This window comes from Macaca mulatta, chromosome 2 (genome assembly GCF_049350105.2).
Source record: "Macaca mulatta isolate MMU2019108-1 chromosome 2, T2T-MMU8v2.0, whole genome shotgun sequence".
NCBI classification, from domain to species: Eukaryota; Metazoa; Chordata; class Mammalia; order Primates; family Cercopithecidae; genus Macaca; species Macaca mulatta.
In genome coordinates, this window is record NC_133407.1 from 147,426,249 (window position 1) to 147,444,138 (window position 17,890).

Consider the following 17,890-nt stretch of genomic DNA (forward strand, 5'->3'; position numbering starts at 1 on the left):
ACAAAGAAATAGATTAAACACACAGCTAATGAAGTTTGCATAGGTCCTTCCTGAAGCTGTCCCAGCACCACTCAATAAAAGCACCACTCAATAAAAGAGATAGCATACAGGAGAAAAAGCCAGAGTGAAAAGAGAAGGCAACCTTAATTGATTGGGATTAAGATATCCAACTTTTCAAATTCTAAAAAGCATAGGACCATATGAACACATTTGGTATGTTTTTCCCCTCAAAAAGGACTCCCTCCATCACCTAGCCTAGAACTTCAGGAATCATCCTTGCCTTTCCCCTCGAATCTCACTTATCATCTCCATCCTTCATAGTTATAACTATCATTATCATTACCATCACAATCACCATGCTCACTTTCACTGTCATCATCATCATCGCCATCATCAATGTCATGACTGTCATCACCACTATCATCATCATCATCATTATAACCATTATCATCATCATCACCATCATCATCAATGTCATCATTATCATCACCATCATCAATGTCATGACTGTCACACCACCATCATCATTATCACCATCATTATAACCATTATCATCATCATCATCATGACCATCATCATCAGTGTCATCATTATCATCACCATCATCAATGTCATGACTGTCATCACCACCATCATCATTATCACCATCATTATAACCATTATCATCATCATCATCACCATCATCATCAGTGTCATCATTATCATCACTATTATCAGTGTCATTGCTGTCATCATCACCATCATCATTATCACCATCATTATAACCATTATCATCATCATCATCACCATCATCATCAGTGTCATCATTATCATCACTATCATCAGTGTCAGTGCTGTCATCATCACCACCATCATCATCACTATCGTCATTATCATAACCATTATCAGCATCAACATCATAAATATCACTGTCATCACACCATCATCACCATCATTTTCATCATAACCATTATCATCACCATCATCATCACTGTCATCACCATCATCATCACCGTTATCAGTAACAATAGCCAATAGTATTTACTGAATGCTTCTTATGAACCAGGCATTGTGCTTCACCTCTCTTTTAGTTATTTCAGTGAATCCCTCACAAGCAGAGATGCTGTTATCCAGTCTGTCTTACAGCAGATGAAACAGATTTGGAGAGATTACATAAACTGCCCATGCTTACACACCAGGTAAGCAGCAAGGTCAGGATTTGAACCCTGGTCTGTAGTTAGAGTCCAAGCTATTAATCACTACACCTTCCTGCCTTTAGTTTAATCACTGACTAGCTTAGACTTCCAGTATTTCTTTCCTCGACTTCAATACTACCTAACCAACCTGCTGTACTCCTATCTCCTCCTTCTCGTATGGGAACTCAGTCATTCTTTCTAAGCCATCAGCATAGTCTACATAACACTCAAATATTTCCCCATCTAAAATCTTTCAAAGGGGCTTCACCCACTAAATAGTATAAACTCTTTGCACCTATTAGGATTTCTTGATGGAAAGCAACAGGAAAAACTCTGAGTAATTTAAGAAAGGAAAGAAAGGCAAAGACAGGGAATTTATTGGAAGGATCCAAGGTACTTCACTTAAGCTGAGCCTGGAGCCTAAGATATGGTGAGTACTCATCATAAGTTTGTTGAGTGGATAAATGAATGAAAGAATAAGTGAAGCAAGGGAGCAGGCTTAGTGGACCCCACTGATTTCTAGGCAGAACTGTAGAGATCCACAAAATCGCCTCAGAAACCTGTAATGGATGAGACTCTGGGCCACACCTACCCCCTCTCACCACTTCCATCTGTTTATGAATTGAGAAGATTTGTGTAGCCTGGCACAGTGACTCACACCTGTAATCCCAGCACTTTGGGAGACTGTGATGGATGGATTACCCGAGCTCAGGAGTTTGTGACCAGTCTAGAAACCCTGTCTCTACCAAAAATACAAAAAAATTTCTGAGTGTGGTGGTACATGCCTGTGGTCCCAGCTACACGGGAGGCTGAGGTGGGAGGATCACTTGAGCCTGGGAAGCAGAGGTTGCAGTGAGCTGAAATGGCCGCCACTGCACTTCAACTTGGGTGACAGAGTGATACCCCATCTCAAAAGGAAAAAAACGGGAAGATTTGTTTAAGACACATTTTCTAAGGGAGTTTACCTCTTTAAAATCATGGGTAAAATAAGTAAAGCACCAGCCTGGAATCTGGAGGTATGCATTGTTTTCCTGGGTTTACCACTCACCAAGTGGATGCTTTGTGGCTAGACATGGCCCCTCTCTCAGCCTCAGTTTCCACATCTATAAGATGGTCATGTCCAGCAACTCTAAGTTGCCCACACTCAGGGAGAGGAGCTATGCAATATGACTACATAAACACTGGATAAGCCCAAACACAAGCCCTGAAGATCCACTTTCTTAATTGCATTTTTAAAGTTAACATTTAAATGAGCTATACCCAGTCACAGGAAATGGTGAGGCCCCAGGGTAGTGATGGGGGGGAGAGGGCCTTGTTCAGGGTTTCCATAGCTACTACTAATAATCCACTAAATGCATTTCCGGCATCAGGATAAGTAGTAGGAAGATGATAATTAAAATAGGTAAGAGTTGGGATTTATCCACCATCCAGCAAGTTCATAATGCAAATAAATTTGGGATGGATTTGTGTGTGTGTACGTGTGTGTGTGCACACTCATGCACATGGGTAAATGTGTGCTCAATGGAAAATGCCCAAGAAAACTTTTCCAACATTAACCCACACAGAGAAGGAAGCTGAGGCTCAGAGAGGCTGTTTCCACTTCTTTTACTACTGTTGACTTTGTACTAATGGTCGCTACAGACCAGTGTCTCCAGGTCTCCACACCTAGAAAGTGTTTACCCTGCTGATATGGTTTGGCTCTGTGTCCCACCCAAATCTCATCTTGAATTGCACTCCCATAATTCCCAGGTGTTGTGGGAGGGACCCAGTGGGAGAGAATTTGAATCATGGGAGTGGATTTCCCCATACTGTTCTCGTGGTAGTAAATAAGTCTCATGAGATCTGATGGCTTTATCAGGGGTTTCTGTTTTTGTATCTTCCTCATTTTCTCTTGCCACCACCATGTAAGAAGTGCCTTTCTCCTCTCACCATGACTCTGAGGCCTCCCCAGTCATGTGGAACTGTAAGTCCAATTAAACCTCTTTTTCTTCCCAGTCTCGGATATGTCTTTATCAGCAGCATGAAAACGGACTAATATACCTTCCGTCAACATCCCATACATAAACCCTTTCTAAATCATACCCTGCTCACTTGTCCTCCAAAGAGATCTGGCTACCCAGGAAGTCTCTGGGAGGAGGCTGTGGTGCCCTCTGAAATCATGTGAGGCAGATGCTGATATGTTCATCCATGTAAACTCACCTTATAGTGTTTTCACTTTAAGTGAGTTGGCACCAACACACCATCGACCTGCCAAAACTCTCCTATGTTCTTTGGACTCAAGCCCAGGGTCATCACATCACTTTCCAGGGAGTGTTGGAATTGGCCCCAGAGGAGAGAAACATCTGGAAAGTAGAAAGTAGGCACATATTACTCTTGGAACCTTCACGCACACCATGTGCTCACTAATCAGCATGGGGCTCACCTTTAAGACCAACTGAAGTGAAACCTGGAAGCAAAGCAAGGCCTAGGGGAAGGGCTGGGATCTGGAGTGGAGCCAATGCCTGGAAGCAAGCCCCTACTAAACTCCATACATTGAGACACACACTGTCCTAGGGGACTGGCAGGAGAAATGCTTTTAGCACACTAAGTCCTCACTTAACGTCTTTGATAGGATCTCTGAAACTGAGACTGTCAGCAAAACAACATGTAACAAAACCAGTTTGACCATGGGCTAATTGATATAAACAAGAGTTAAGTTCCTATGGCATAATTCTGGTCACAAAATCATTACCAACTTCTAAAGAAAGACCCAAAACACTCTAATAACAAACATTGAAATAAATGTAAGATACACATACTAAGAAATATTAATAAAAACAAGTAAGAGAATTATTTACTAAACTTTTGGTGAATCAGTGAGTGAGTTAAATCAAGGAGTAAACATATGCAAAGCAAACATTGTCAGAAGCACCTCCTACCACCACTCAGTTCAAACACCAACAATCACAAATACGGTGGCTTGCTGAGCACGTTGGTACCAAATAGTTTATTGTTGTGCATTTGTATGATTATCGTGAACTTTATAAATTATTATTTTAAAATAATTCGTGTTCATTCATTTATTCATTTTCCAACTTGCTTATTCCAAGTCAGGGTTGTGGGTGGCCAGAGCCGGTCCCTGCAGCTCAGGACACAAGGTGGGAACCCACCCTGGTCAGGACACCATCCTACCTCGGGGCACACTCACTCACACACCCACACAGACTCAAACTGGGACAACTGAGGGCGCCCATTCACCTACAGCACATCCTTGGGATGTGGGATGAGACTGGGGTACCCAGAGAAAACCCGTGCAGACACGGGGGAACGTACAAACTCCATGCACACACAGCAGCCCTAACCGGGAATGGATTTTTTTATCAACATTATAACAAGACAATGTTGAACAAAATGACCATATTTGAGGGTCTTCTGTACAAATTTCCTGGAAACTAAGTCATCAATATTTATTAGGACTCTAAAAAATGTTCATGTTTTCTATCATGCTATAATTCCACTTTTAGGACTCTAAATGAAGGAAATAATTGTACGTGAACACAAATATGTAAGTAGAGGGTTTGTATATGTTAGTTACATACATATATAAGTATGTATCATTAACTATAATAGCAAAAAATTAAAAATTAGAGACAAAAAGAAGTAAACGCCACTATTATGGGAATGATTATGAGTTGGTTATACAAACAAATTATGGCAATCTATGTGACAAAAAAAAATAGGAAGTTCTAAAAATCACATTTACAAAGAATGCTTACTCAAAATGCTAAAAAAAAATGTGTAGAAAACAAAGTTATAAGAAGGGAATGACTGCAGCTGTATTGAAGAAAAAAGCCTGGAAGGAAATATGGTAAATATGACCTGTGTCTAAGTGGTAAGATCCTGGGTGATGTTTACTTTATGCCATATTTTAAAAATATTTTGTAATGAATCTGAATTACTTTTGTAATCAGAAAAACAGAAACATATTTTCAATCTCAGCACCTCAGAACCCTCCTAGCTGACATGCCTAGACATGGCCTATAAACACTTGAGCTCAGCATCTGATCTCGGACCAAGGCCTGTTTTTACGTTTCTATGGCTCTCTCAATGCTGCGGTCTACTTGACCTGTGACCTTGAACCTCTTATAACGTCAATTTCCACATCAGTGAAATGGTCACATCAGCAGTTCTCAATATCCTACTTTCTGTGTCTTGAGATCCTAGTTGTTCCCAGTCTCAGTTAAGGAAAGACCTCTCCATGATGGCCTAAGGGGCCCTAGCCTGGGTGAGCTCCTGAGGCTGCTCTGATATTTTTTTTTCACACTGAAACATGTAGATTTTTGCAGTTGTAGTTTTTGTTTATCTACTTTAAGTTCTATGGTACATGTGCACAACGTGCAGATTTGTTACATAGGTATACATGTGCCGTGTTGGTGTGCTGCACCCATTAACTTGTCATTTACATTAGGTATTTCTCCTAATGCTAACCCTCCCCCACTGAGCCTCGAAGTTTGTAGTTGCAAGCGGGAATGGCTTCAAGCGGCAGCCAGGCTGCTGGGATATTCCCGGAGAGCTCCCAAATGTGTTTGCTTTAACCTACAAGCCAACTCTTCCCTGGTGTGAACTTGTTGCTCAGCCCCTCACCCAGGACCGAACCCATGTCCTAGACTGGCTTCCATGAGAAAAGCACTCACACCAAGCGGGTCTGTCAGAGTCCTGGCAGGAAACAGCCAGCACACTCAAACCAGGATTATTTGGGGAATGTTCAATGGAGGGAAATTTTGTCAAGGTGTGGGCAAGGCTTATAGAAACCCCAAGGGATTGTGTGACTCCCTAGAGCTAGTAACAGCAGAAGCCAAGGAAGGAGCAACTTCAGGAAGCAGGAGACAGAGAAGGCTGTGGAGAAATGCCACTCCATCACGGCTGAGGTCTTCTGTCGAGAGACCCAACCAGCCCAAGGCAACACAGTTGGGGGATAGGGGAACCAGTATCTCCAGCCTCACTCTTTTCCCTCCCAGGCTTAAATGAAAGCTCCTTGTTGTCCAAACCTAAGTAAAGCACGTATCTTAGGTAGTTTGGGCTGCTACAGAATACCATAGACTAGGTGGCTTATAAACAACAGAAATTTATTTCTCCCAGTCTGGAAGCTGGAAGTCCAAGATCAAGGTGCTGGCACATCTGGTGTCTAGGAAGGGCCTGCTTCCTGGTTTGCAGATGGTCACTTTCTTGTATCTCCATGTGATGGAGAGCAGAGAGCAAGATCAAACCCTTGCATCTCCTCTTATAAGGGCGCTAATCCCATTCATGAAGGCTTCACCCTCATGACCTGATTACTCCCCAAAGTAAAGTGCATTCATATTGAGGGTTAGGATTTCAACCTATGAATTTTGGTGGGACACATTCAGTGCATTGCGCTCCCCATTGGCCAAACCCTCAGAAAAGCCAGAGGGCGAGGAGGTCCATGCAGGAAAGCCTCCCAGGGACCAGTCTAGAGTGGAGAAGGGTCCAGAGAGGATCCAGAAAAGCAAAAAGAACAGATTCATCCACCAAGCATTTGAGGATTTCTCAACAGTTTCCCCTGACAATGTGGGAGGATCCATGTCACCCTGCACCCAAGATCTCCCTTGAAAGTTCTCCACTCAGTACATGGGCACGCCCCAGGCCCTTCTCTGCAGGGCTGGCTTTCTCTCTCTCTCCTGCCACTCACTCCTCCACACAGTGGTCAGTTTGCCCAATCCAATCACTCCCTCCCCAACATCAAACTTATCTCTCCTTAATTATGCAGAGTGATTTAGAGAGCGTCCTGCCCTCTGCTCCAGAGGATCACCACAGTGTCTCTTCCCAGCCTACAGTGCTCTCCCGAGAGGCAATCTAGCCCATAGCTTTCTCATCTCGTCTCACAGTTTTGGCATTCACATTGCACAACTCAAACTGATTATTAGCTGCAAAACCTTGTTTGAGGAGTGTTGCGAAAAATAATTTTCCCTAATTGATCTGGATAAACATGTGTCTGTCAATATAAATCCCATCTCTTCAGGGACGGTTGCTGCATCTGCAGCTATCTGCTTCAGGGCAAAACTAAAGAGGCTGTTCTGCAGCTGTGAGGGGCAGCCGCTGAGTGGATCCTTCTTTGAGAAAACTTTCTCTGAGCCAATCTGGAGGAATGAGAAGAATAACCAGATGCTTCCAGCCAGGAAGATTTTCATGTTTGTAGAGTCAGATTGGATCTGTTCCCCTGCAAGAATTTGGACTCCCTGTGCCCACCAATGACCACAGAGCCAAAGCCACCTGTCCATTGCTGCCCAAAGGCAGACCACACTGGCTTCTGCAGCCTGGGCTGTCCTCATTCACTCTCTCTTTCTCAGGGGAGAGTCTGCATTCTGTACCACCTGGAGAGAGCATGTCCCTTAGAAATAATAGGCATCTTGTCTTCCTCAACAGCCTCCCTGACTGTGAGGCAGGGCGATCGTCGATCGTCGGTGGCTGCTAGGGTCACCAGGAAGGAAAATTGGGAGCCTGATTGTCCTGCCCAGCTTCAGAAAGAACTCAGGGCAGTCTAGACAGAGAATCTCCATCCCAGGCCTTGCATCCTCAGAGGAAACCCTCCACCCTGGTTTCTTATCACGTTCACATGTGACATTGAACAGGTTCAAGCTTGCAGTCTTACGAGGAAAGTGGTTGGCTGGGGACACCCAGTGTCCAGTATGTGCATAAACACTGCCCTGGGTGTTGGTGGTTTTACCGCCAGGATTCTCCTCTGCTTCTGGAAATGGCACCTGAATTTTCCTGTGGGAAGCAGGGTTTGCCCTCTCCTTATCCAGGGTGTTTTGATGGGGCAGGTCCCATCCCCTGGATCCAGGCCCGGATAATCAGCTTATTTCAGCACAGGGCCATAGAGACTGGGGTTAGGCTCGCTCAAGCCAGGGTGTTTGGCCCAAGGAGTCTCAGTCCTGGGACCTTTTGTAGAGCAACCAGGAAAGTCATAAGCTCTTGGCTGCAGGAATGCTGAGAGAGTCACAGCCAGTCTGGAACTAAGGGTATACCTCTTGCCATTAGCAGGATAGAGAAGCCTAGGAGACATGTAGAAAGAAACATGTTCAACAGCATCGCCTGAACCTCTGGGAACACCCCAGCCCAGGGCCAGAACTACACCAGACTTCTCAGTTCTGTGTGCCAGTAAACTGCTTCACCCAGGGTGGGTTAGGTTTCCGTTACTTGCGACCAAGTGTTCTAATGCCCACGTGTACATCTATGTTTTCTTTCTGCTGTTTCACTATTTGTTGGTGGGGTCAGTGACATCTATCTGTCCTCTGTACCCCTGCACACCTCCCTCTGTTTGCCTCTGAATGGTCCTGCCCATCTACTGCCAGCTGGGTGTTGGGAGGTGAGATCTCAGGCTCAGCCATACCACGTACAGGTGACCGCCTGCTGGCAGGTCTGAGATGACAGTGTGGAAGTGGGGCTCAGAGACTGCAGGGTCCAGTGCTGGGAGACGCACTCGGAAGGTTCACACCGGGACTGTGCAGTGAAAGGGAGGCAGCGCTGGCTTCTAAGGCACAGCAAGTTCACCAGGAGGCACTGAGTACAAGAGGGGTTGGAGGCCACAGTGAGAGGCTGGCCCTCATGCACAGTTGGGACCACCAGGATGGTCAGGGAGGTGAAGACGGACAAGGAAGAAGCCTGCTCTGTGGAGGCACTGGGTGCTTCTTGGCACACCCCAAGCCTCCTCTGGATTTAAACAGACTCTTTCTTTAATTCCATACTGGAGAACCAGAAGCCAGAAGACCCTGGTCCGGCCCCCCATGCTGCATGGCTTTGGGCAGGAGGCTCAACTCTTTGAACCTCAGGTTTCTCATCTTTTAAATGGGTTTCAAAATAGATGGGCCTCAAAGGACTCCTAAGAGCACGAAATTGAAATGATAGGTGGAACGGAATTGTGTGAACAGGCAGTGTCTCAGTCTGTCTGGGCTTCAATATCGAAGTACTATAGACTGGGTGGCTCATAAACCACAGAAATTCATTTCTCACCGTTCTGAAGGCTGGAAGTCCAAGATCAGAGTGCCAGCAGGGTTGAGTTCTGATGAGGACCCTCTTCCGGGTTGCAGACAGCTGACTTCTCCTGTATCTTCTCCCGGTGGAAAAAGCTAGCTCTCCGGCCTCTTAGAAAAGTTGTTACTAATCCCATTTATAGAGCTCCACCCTAGTGACTTAATCACCTCTGACAGGCCCCACGTCCTAATGCCATCACCTTGGGGACATGACTGCTGGGAGGACACTTTCAGACCCTAGTAGGCAGTTAGTAGCTGGTGTGGTTTAAGAGGCCGTGTTCCTCCATAAGAGAAAGATGGTTCAAAAAAGGCTTTAATGCCTTACCCCTTAGTAAGAATTCACGGTGGTTAGGAGAAAGGATGTAGGATTTTCAGAGCAAACATTTTGAATTTCAATTATGCCTTTCATGCTTCCTCTTTAGGAAACCTGGAACAAGCCATTTTGGTTTTTTTAGATGCATCTGTTTCAACATTTTTCAAATGAGAAAAGGAATCCCAGCCTTCCCCCACATCTGGGGTGGGGATCAAATGAGGTAGAAAGAACTTTGTAATAACACCAAAAATATAAACTACCCATTAATGAGCACTTACTTTGTGCGAGGAATCATTTCATTTATGCATTTAAGTCCCACAATGACTCCACATTGTAAAAGTAACAGTAATAATGACAATATGTGACACCGGACTTAGCCAGGCATGGTGGCACACACCTGTAGTCCCAGCTACTTGGGAGGCTGAGGCAGGAGGATTGCTTGAGCAGGGGTTTCAGGCTACAGTGAGCCCTGATTGTGCCATTGCACTACAGCCTGGATAAAAGTGAAACCCTATCTCAAAAAAATGATTTAATAGTAATAATAATTACTGAGTATTTAGTATGTGATATGGTTTGGCTGTGTCCCCACCCAAATCTCACCTTGCATAGTAATAATCTCTATATGTCAAGGGTGGGGTGAGGTGGAGATAATTGAATCATGGGGGCAGCTTCCCCACACTCTTCTCTTGGTAGTGAATAAGTCTCACGAGATCTGATGGTTGTATAAATGGGAGCTCCCCCAACACATGCCCTCTTACCTGCTGCAATGTAAGACATGTCTTGCTTCTCCTTTGCCTTCTGCCATGATTGTGAGGCCTCCCCAGCCATGTGGAACTGTGAGTTAATTAAACCTCTTTCCTTTATAAATTACGCAGTCTTGGGTCTGTCTTTATTAGCTGCGTGAGAACAGACTAATACAGTGTGTGCTGGGCTGTGTTCTAAGAGCCCTCCATTAATTATGTATCTCTAGTCCTCGCAACAGGTCTGGGAGGAGTCGGTACTCTTAATACCATCATTTTGCAGATCAGCAGACCAAGTTCGCAGAGATCGATGAGACGGTCTCAGGGCTGGGATGAGGCTTAGCTAAGATTTATTCAAAGGCAAAATTTGTTTTACAATTAATCATATACATGTTGTGTGTGTGTATACATACACCATATCTTGCATAATATGCATTGTAAGTAATTCAAGTCCCACAGTGGCTGGCAGAGGGGAGGCTCACCCAGGGCTCTACTGGTCACCTTGCCCTGAGCAATGATCACACACAGGAAGCTGTGGATAGGACCCTTACTTGCCTTCCAAAATGAAGACGTTTCTACTCTCGGGTATGGCTAAAGAGGTTACCTGGGACCAGTATGAGGAAACTGCCCCCATGATTCAATTATCTCCACCTGGCCTCACCCTTGACATGTGGGGATTATTACTATTCAAGGTGAGATTTGGGTGGGGACACAGCCAAACCATATCACATACCAAGTACTCAGTAATTATTATTACTATTAATTCTTTTTTTTCAGATAAGGTTTCACTCTGTTGTACAGGCTGAAGTGCAATGGCACAATTACCAGTTATTTGCAAAGAGGCCAAGCTGGCCTTGGCAACAAAGCAACCTGGGGCCAAAACTCCTACTGAAGAAGAACAATCCACTTTCACCCAGCAGCTGCTGTGCTAGGGCCTCCCAATCACAGCCCTAGGCGACCAAGCTGCTCTCCTTACCCAGCCTCCTCTGACGGTTCCTGGTGGAGAAGAGGGGAGCCTGCTGTCGCTGTCAGCTGGTCTGCCCATTTGTCCCCTGGGCGCTGCTGAGGATAACACACGCACCAGCACACTGTGTAAACCAGCACATTGCGTTTCCACCCAGAATTTAAAACCAGGCAGTGGCCTGGCTCTGCACTTCCCGGCTCTATGACTTTTGGCAAGCGATTGAAACTCTCTGGGCTTCCGTCTCCTCATCTGTAAAAATAGGGATAAAAACAGTCCCTCCTTTATAAGCTTGTTGTGAAGACTTAGGGTCTGACACTTGAAAAATAGTTAGAGGCCGGGCGCGGTGGCTCAAGCCTGTAATCCCAGCACTTTGGGAGGCCGAGGCGGGCGGATCACAAGGTCAGGAGATCGAGACCACAGTGAAACCCCATCTCTACTAAAAATACAAAAAATTAGCCGGGCGCGGTGGCGGGCGCCTGTAGTCCCAGCTACTCAGGAGGCTGAGGCAGGAGAATGGCGGGAACCCGGGAGGCGGAGCTTGCAGTGAGCCGAGATCGCGCCACTGCACTCCAGCCTGGGCAACAGCGTGAGACTCCGTCTCAAAAAAAAAAAAAAAAAAAAAGAAAAATAGTTAGAATAGCGCCTGTAACTTGGGAAAAGCTTAATAAATGTTTGCCATTATTAGTACCTGAAAGGATCCCTTAAAAAAGCAAGGAATTGGGAGGGGGTCATGGTGCCCCCCTAAGGGTAGGTCAGAGGAGTCACACAGGGCTTTGTAGTATGACAAGGTGGGGAAGAGACGAGCGTTCTGTCAGTAGAACAAAGTCTAAATGTTTTACTGGGTTGTGCTGGAGGGGTTCAGGCTGTTTGAACCTTTAAAATGACTTTGGTTTCTTCCAGGTGTCTGCGGGCATCTGAAAGAAATGAGGAAGAAGTGCAGCATATCCTCTAGGAGCCCAGGACACCATCAGGGCCAACAAAGATCAGAGAAGGATGCCCCATGCCTGGAGCAGGTGACAGGGCAGAAGATATGCAGGCAGCAGCTGGGCCACCTTCAAGAGCAAGGCAGAGCACTGGGCCGCTGCGGACAGCAGGGGGCTAAGGCTGCCACCCAGCTCCCAGGGGAGCCCAGCAGCTGAGCATTCCGGCTGTCAAAGCCTATCATATTCGAGACTCGAAGCATCACCATCCCCATTTCACAGGTGTGGAAACTGAGGCCCTGGGAGGTTATGTGTGGCTTCAGATGGCTCCAGAAAAGTCAGGCAGAAGCAACTGATCTGACCAATATGGAGGAAAAAAATGCTTAGAGATGAATAAGAAGGGTACAGAAGGCACTGGGATTCCAGGGGCTGGCTCATGGCTCTCTGAGACCTCAGACAGGCACGTGGGTTTGAAAGGCGAGGAAAGCATCAGTGAGGGAGAACACCCTTTAACAGGAAGTTAAGAGAGGTGATCTGAATCCAAATGTCATCTCTTCTGAGAGGCCTTCACCACCCTCTACAAGGGCAAAGTAATGCCCCCCAAAGCTTCGCAACCTCTGATTCCATTCATCCCTGGCATGTTCTGGGCTGGAGCCACAGCTGTGCCTAGAACTCAGCCCTTTGTCCTTTAAAGGATACAAATCCTGGGAGATACAGTGGCCTTAGGCAGGGCTATTTCCCAGAACAGAGCCTGAGCCAAGGCTTTCAGTGGGGGTCGTTTATTTGGACAGGGATCCCACGTACACTGTTCGGACAGCCACAGGTTCCGCTGAGGGCACCTGGAGCTCAGTCCCTCTGGGGAACGCTAAGAGGCACTCTAGAGCAGCCCTCCACGACTGCACCACCTGGAGAGAATCAACTTCCCACTCTCCCGTCTTTGGCTAAAGGTTGCTCCTACGGGCACCCCCTCCAGCACTTCCAACTGCCAGGCACAGTCGGCAGGAGGACGCCTTCAGACGGGGGCTCAAGGGCTGGCAGCATGGCTCCATCAGAGCATTCCCAGGAACAAGCGGCTAAGGCACAGGGCTGTGGGCGCCCACCCTTGAATCGATCTCACGTCTGCTTCGCCCATCAACCAGGGAGAGTGAAGGCTCTGCAGCCCAGCTGCCCATGTCCAAAGCCCTGTTTCTCTCCTAGACCTGAGACCTTGACTTAATTTCTCTGGGCCTCAGTTTCCCCTCTGTCAAGTGGAGGGAATAATAATACCTCATTCACAGGACTCACATCTTGACACCTGTAAAAGGCTGAGAACAGCACCTGACACATGGGTGGTATTCTAGAAACATCTGCCGCTCCCTTAAAGACCAAGAATCCCCAAGGCAAGATCAGGGCCCTATTCACTTTCGTCTCCCCCATGCCTGGCCTAGTTAGTGCCCGGCAGAAAAGAGGCTCAGTTCAAGTCTGATGGATGGATGGATGGATGGATGGATGGATGAATGAATGAATGAATGAATGAATGAACGAATTGGATTCAGGAGCTAACGTATTAACCTAGACCATGAACTTCCAGTCTGGCATCTCAAGCCTGGCTTTCTCAAAGACACTATAGTTCTCTGTGTCATCCTTCCTTTGGGAAGATAAAACACTTTAACTACAGCCTGCAAATAATAGAAGACATACTAAATCCGTTTCTGAAGAAACTTCCTGGAGCCACCTCGATTTTCCAGAGGGTCTGGTCCTGTAAGGGCACTCCATGGCCCAGGGACTGCTGAGAGGAAATTGGATGCAGGTGTTGCAGTCACCGGCCCTCGCTCCTGCGGGAGAAACGGCTCCAGCTCCGAAGTTTCATGTACGAGTGCCTGCTGCCCCCTGGCGGACCGAGTGAAAAGTGCCGGAAGTCTTGGAAACCATCAAGGTTGTCATTTCCACTCCTAGCAAGAAAAGATATTGAGGCAGTGCTTCCGATTGCGAATGTAGCTCGTGTGAGCCTTAAAACAGCCCTGCAAGGTAGCTAAAGATTATCTCCATTTCACAGATTTTTAAAAATGAGGCTTAGAAGGGGTCCTCCCATGGTGAGCTAAAAAAAATGACACGAGGCTGAGAGTTCTGATCCCAAAGTTCAACTATGCATACTCTAAATGCCAATTCCCTCTTCTGACCGTGCATAAGAATCCTCTGAGGACACTGGGTAAAACTACAGAATCTCAGACACCGTTATCCCCAAATACCTAAGGGCGACTGAGAATCTGCATTCTGATGAGCTTTCTAGGTGAAGCCGGTGCAGTCAGGTCCCAATATTTGGACTGGCATTTGGAAAGCATTGCCTTCATCACATGGTCTCAGAGTCTGTGCGGACACCCCTCTCCCTCCAGTCCCGTGCCTGAGGGTTTGACCTCTCCTTCCCAGCATGTGCCTCTCTCTCCCTGTGTCCCCTCACATAACACCTAATGTGGCTTGAGGACATGCGTGCTATGCACACTGTGTGCACAATTGCACTGAGTCCTCACTGCAGACCCATCACTGGTCCCAGACAAACAGAGGTGCCCGAGAGTTCACTGGTTGACACGCAGTCGAGCCAAGATGTGAGCCCCAGGCTGTGACCATGGAAGCCACACTGGGTGATTTGAAGTCCCACTGTACTGTCTCCCCTAAAAAATATTCCCATCCTGTGTCCCAGTCCCCTGAAAGTCTTACCTTACTTTCTGATTATGGGACAGAATATATCACTAAAATGACGGTAACTGATTTGACCTAAAAGATTCATGTCACCCCATCCCCATTCCCACATCCCATCTTCCTTTTAGCTGGAAGTTTCAATTCCATCAGCTGATGAGAAAAAAGCAAAGAAATGCCACAGGATCAAAGATACAAAAATAAGTAGCAACATGCTTCTGCAGCTTGGAGATCAGGATAGAGGGAGGGGCCTCTGAATCTGGATGCCCCAGGGCCCATCTGCTGTAGATAAAAAACGGAAAAACTGTCTGCTGCCCAGAGCACCCCTCAACAGGGCTCTACAGTGCTTTTCTTCTCAATACGTGTGCCATTCTGAGAAATAAGCAGAAAATCAGATTCAGCCAAGGTTTTAATTCTTTAAAAAAAAAAAAAAAAGAAAAGAATTAAAACTTTTGGGAGTGTCCTGTGGTCTATTAGATATGCAGCTCATCCCCCAGACTCACACATGTGGTGGCAGGGAGGCTCTGAGTAGCTCTACTCTGGCTGTGTTCAGCTGAATTTCTAGAAGCTGAGGGCTGGAGGTGAGCAGGGCCCAGGCGCTCAGGCAGGGAAGGGTTCTGATGCCCCACACCCACCCAACCACAGCAGTCCTGCTTGATTCGTGTGATATATCAGTGAGAAGTAAACAGTGCCATAAGAAAGGAAAGGAAATATAAGATCCAACCCCATTCTTCACAGTGCAAGAAAGGGACCTCAGAGGTGAAAGGACTTGCTCAGGATTGCACAGCTGGTAGAGGCCAGGCTGGAATTAAAATTCAATATTCCTTGTATTAAATCAACATTCTGCACTTTTATTCAGGCTCTTAGTCATGCTTGCTGGCATTTATTGACAGGCACCAGTGGGACAGGCAGATACAAGTCAAATGTTCAATAAATACAACAATGCATGTGCAATACAGCAAACACATGTACAGTTGCTGCTAAGATGTGAGCCCTAAAGGAAGGACACGGGATCTCACCTGAATAAAGAGCAAGGGAAACCTCCCCAGGGAAAGCATCTGAGAGCTGAGACGAGTTGAGAGATGAATAGAGGGCCACCGGCCGGGAAGCCATATCTCTCCTATAAGCAGCCACTGTGGTGCAGGAGGCCCGGATCACCAGCCCCCAGGAGAGGCCGGGGACCAGCAGCCAAGCACTGACCCACCAAAGAGCTCGATCCAGGGAGAATGAGGACCCTTCTAGGTACTCAGCACCTCCTCATGCTGAGCTCTGCATGCCTGATCTCTTTTCATCTCTTCAATCCATCCTGCAAAGCAAGTGCTATCATCCCCATCTCACAGATGAGGAAACTGAGGCTTAGCCAGATTAGATGAATTGCTCAACATCTTAGAACCGAAAATGATCAGGGCCAGAATGTGAACCTGAGTGTGTCTGATTCCCAAACCCATACTCTTTCCACAACCCCAGACCACTCAATGCAAACCAAAAGCAGAGAAAATGGAAATCTGAGTGTAAACCAACAGCATCCAAGCTGCTGTATCTAGCAGGTGCCTTCCTGCTGAGAAACATAACCCCACTTGGGCTGTTTGACCTGACTGAAAAAAAAACAGTTCTTTCATCATTCTCCATTTAAAGTTCTGCCCGTGAACTAGAAATTTAAGTCCACCATGTTACAACAAGGTGATCACATGCTGAGGGCCAGGGTATTGGGAACCAATGACAGGGTTTTGGGAACCACAAGAATGACAGGGTCCTGGAAGGAAGGGGAGGAAAACAACAGTGGGGAGAGAAGTCCTTCCTGCTTTCAAAGAAGTGATCCTCCCAACTGGAACACATACACACACCTCCCCCGCCCCATGTACGCACACCACACAAACTCACACACTTACACCCATGCACACACCGTGCATACACACATTTCAGGACCACATGCCTCCCCTGAGCCCTGCAGGAAGGAAGCCCAAGGTCAGTCCAAATTTGTATTTGTAATAACCAAAGCGCAAAGGCACAGCAGCCCTGCAACCCCAACAAGTACGGGGAAGGGAGGTGCAAGGCTCAGGAGGGAAAGGACCCAGCCCCAATCGCTCCTCTTTGGCATAAGATGTCATTTGGGATAAAGCACACAGAAAATTCCAGAATGTCATCCTGGATGAACCCGGCACTTTTTGTCTGCCTCTCCTAGAGGACAGGTGATGTTTCTGCCTGCAGAGCTTCCAGTCGCCTTTCAGATTTGGCCTACACTGACAGAACTTAGCTTGCGGGAGGGTGTGGTCATGTGACCTAGGTTGATCAATGCAGTCACTGCATTCCCTGGCCAGTGACTGGGCATGTGACCCAGACCAAGCCACTGAGAGCCTTCCCTGGGAATTTCTGTGGAAGTTAATTAGCAAATAAGCTCGTAGCATTCTCTTTCCTGGGTTCACTGAGTTCATAGGATGAAATTCTAGAGCTGCTAGTAGCTGTCTCACTACCAAGGCAGGGAAAGCCTGCCTGAGAACAAAAGCAAAAGAGAGAAATGCTTATAGGACAAGGAGAAGACAGGAGGCAGGGGAGATCGTGTTGGAATAAAATTGTTCAAATCCCTGGGTCCAGCTATACCTGAAGCTAGTAAACTTGATTAAGGTGACAGAATTCATCAATGACCTGTTTCCTGTTTAAGTCCATTTGAGTTTCTGTCATTTGTAAACACCACCACCAACTTAAGTCTTAGGCCTTTTCATCTGGTACAGCTATCTGACTCTCATGCTGAGCCTTTCGCTTTCTTCTGTTTACATGTAATGCTTCCTATTATCCTGAAGACTTAGAAAAGAGACCTCAGATCTTTGCAAAACCCTCACTAAGCCCAGCAGAGCTCTGGCCACCTAAAAGAGACCCTGTGATTGTTGCTGACTGGTGAAGATGAGAGCTCATGTTCCCCTTTGACAGAGTAATAAAGAAAAGGCAAACCACATGGGTCTAACGTTATTCTAAAACAAAACTGAATCAGGCTCAGAGCCACAGTCTCTGGTGGCCAGTTTTAGGATTAAAGGTGTCCTTATGTTCTATTCTCTACCCCTAATGACTTCAACTGAATCTAGG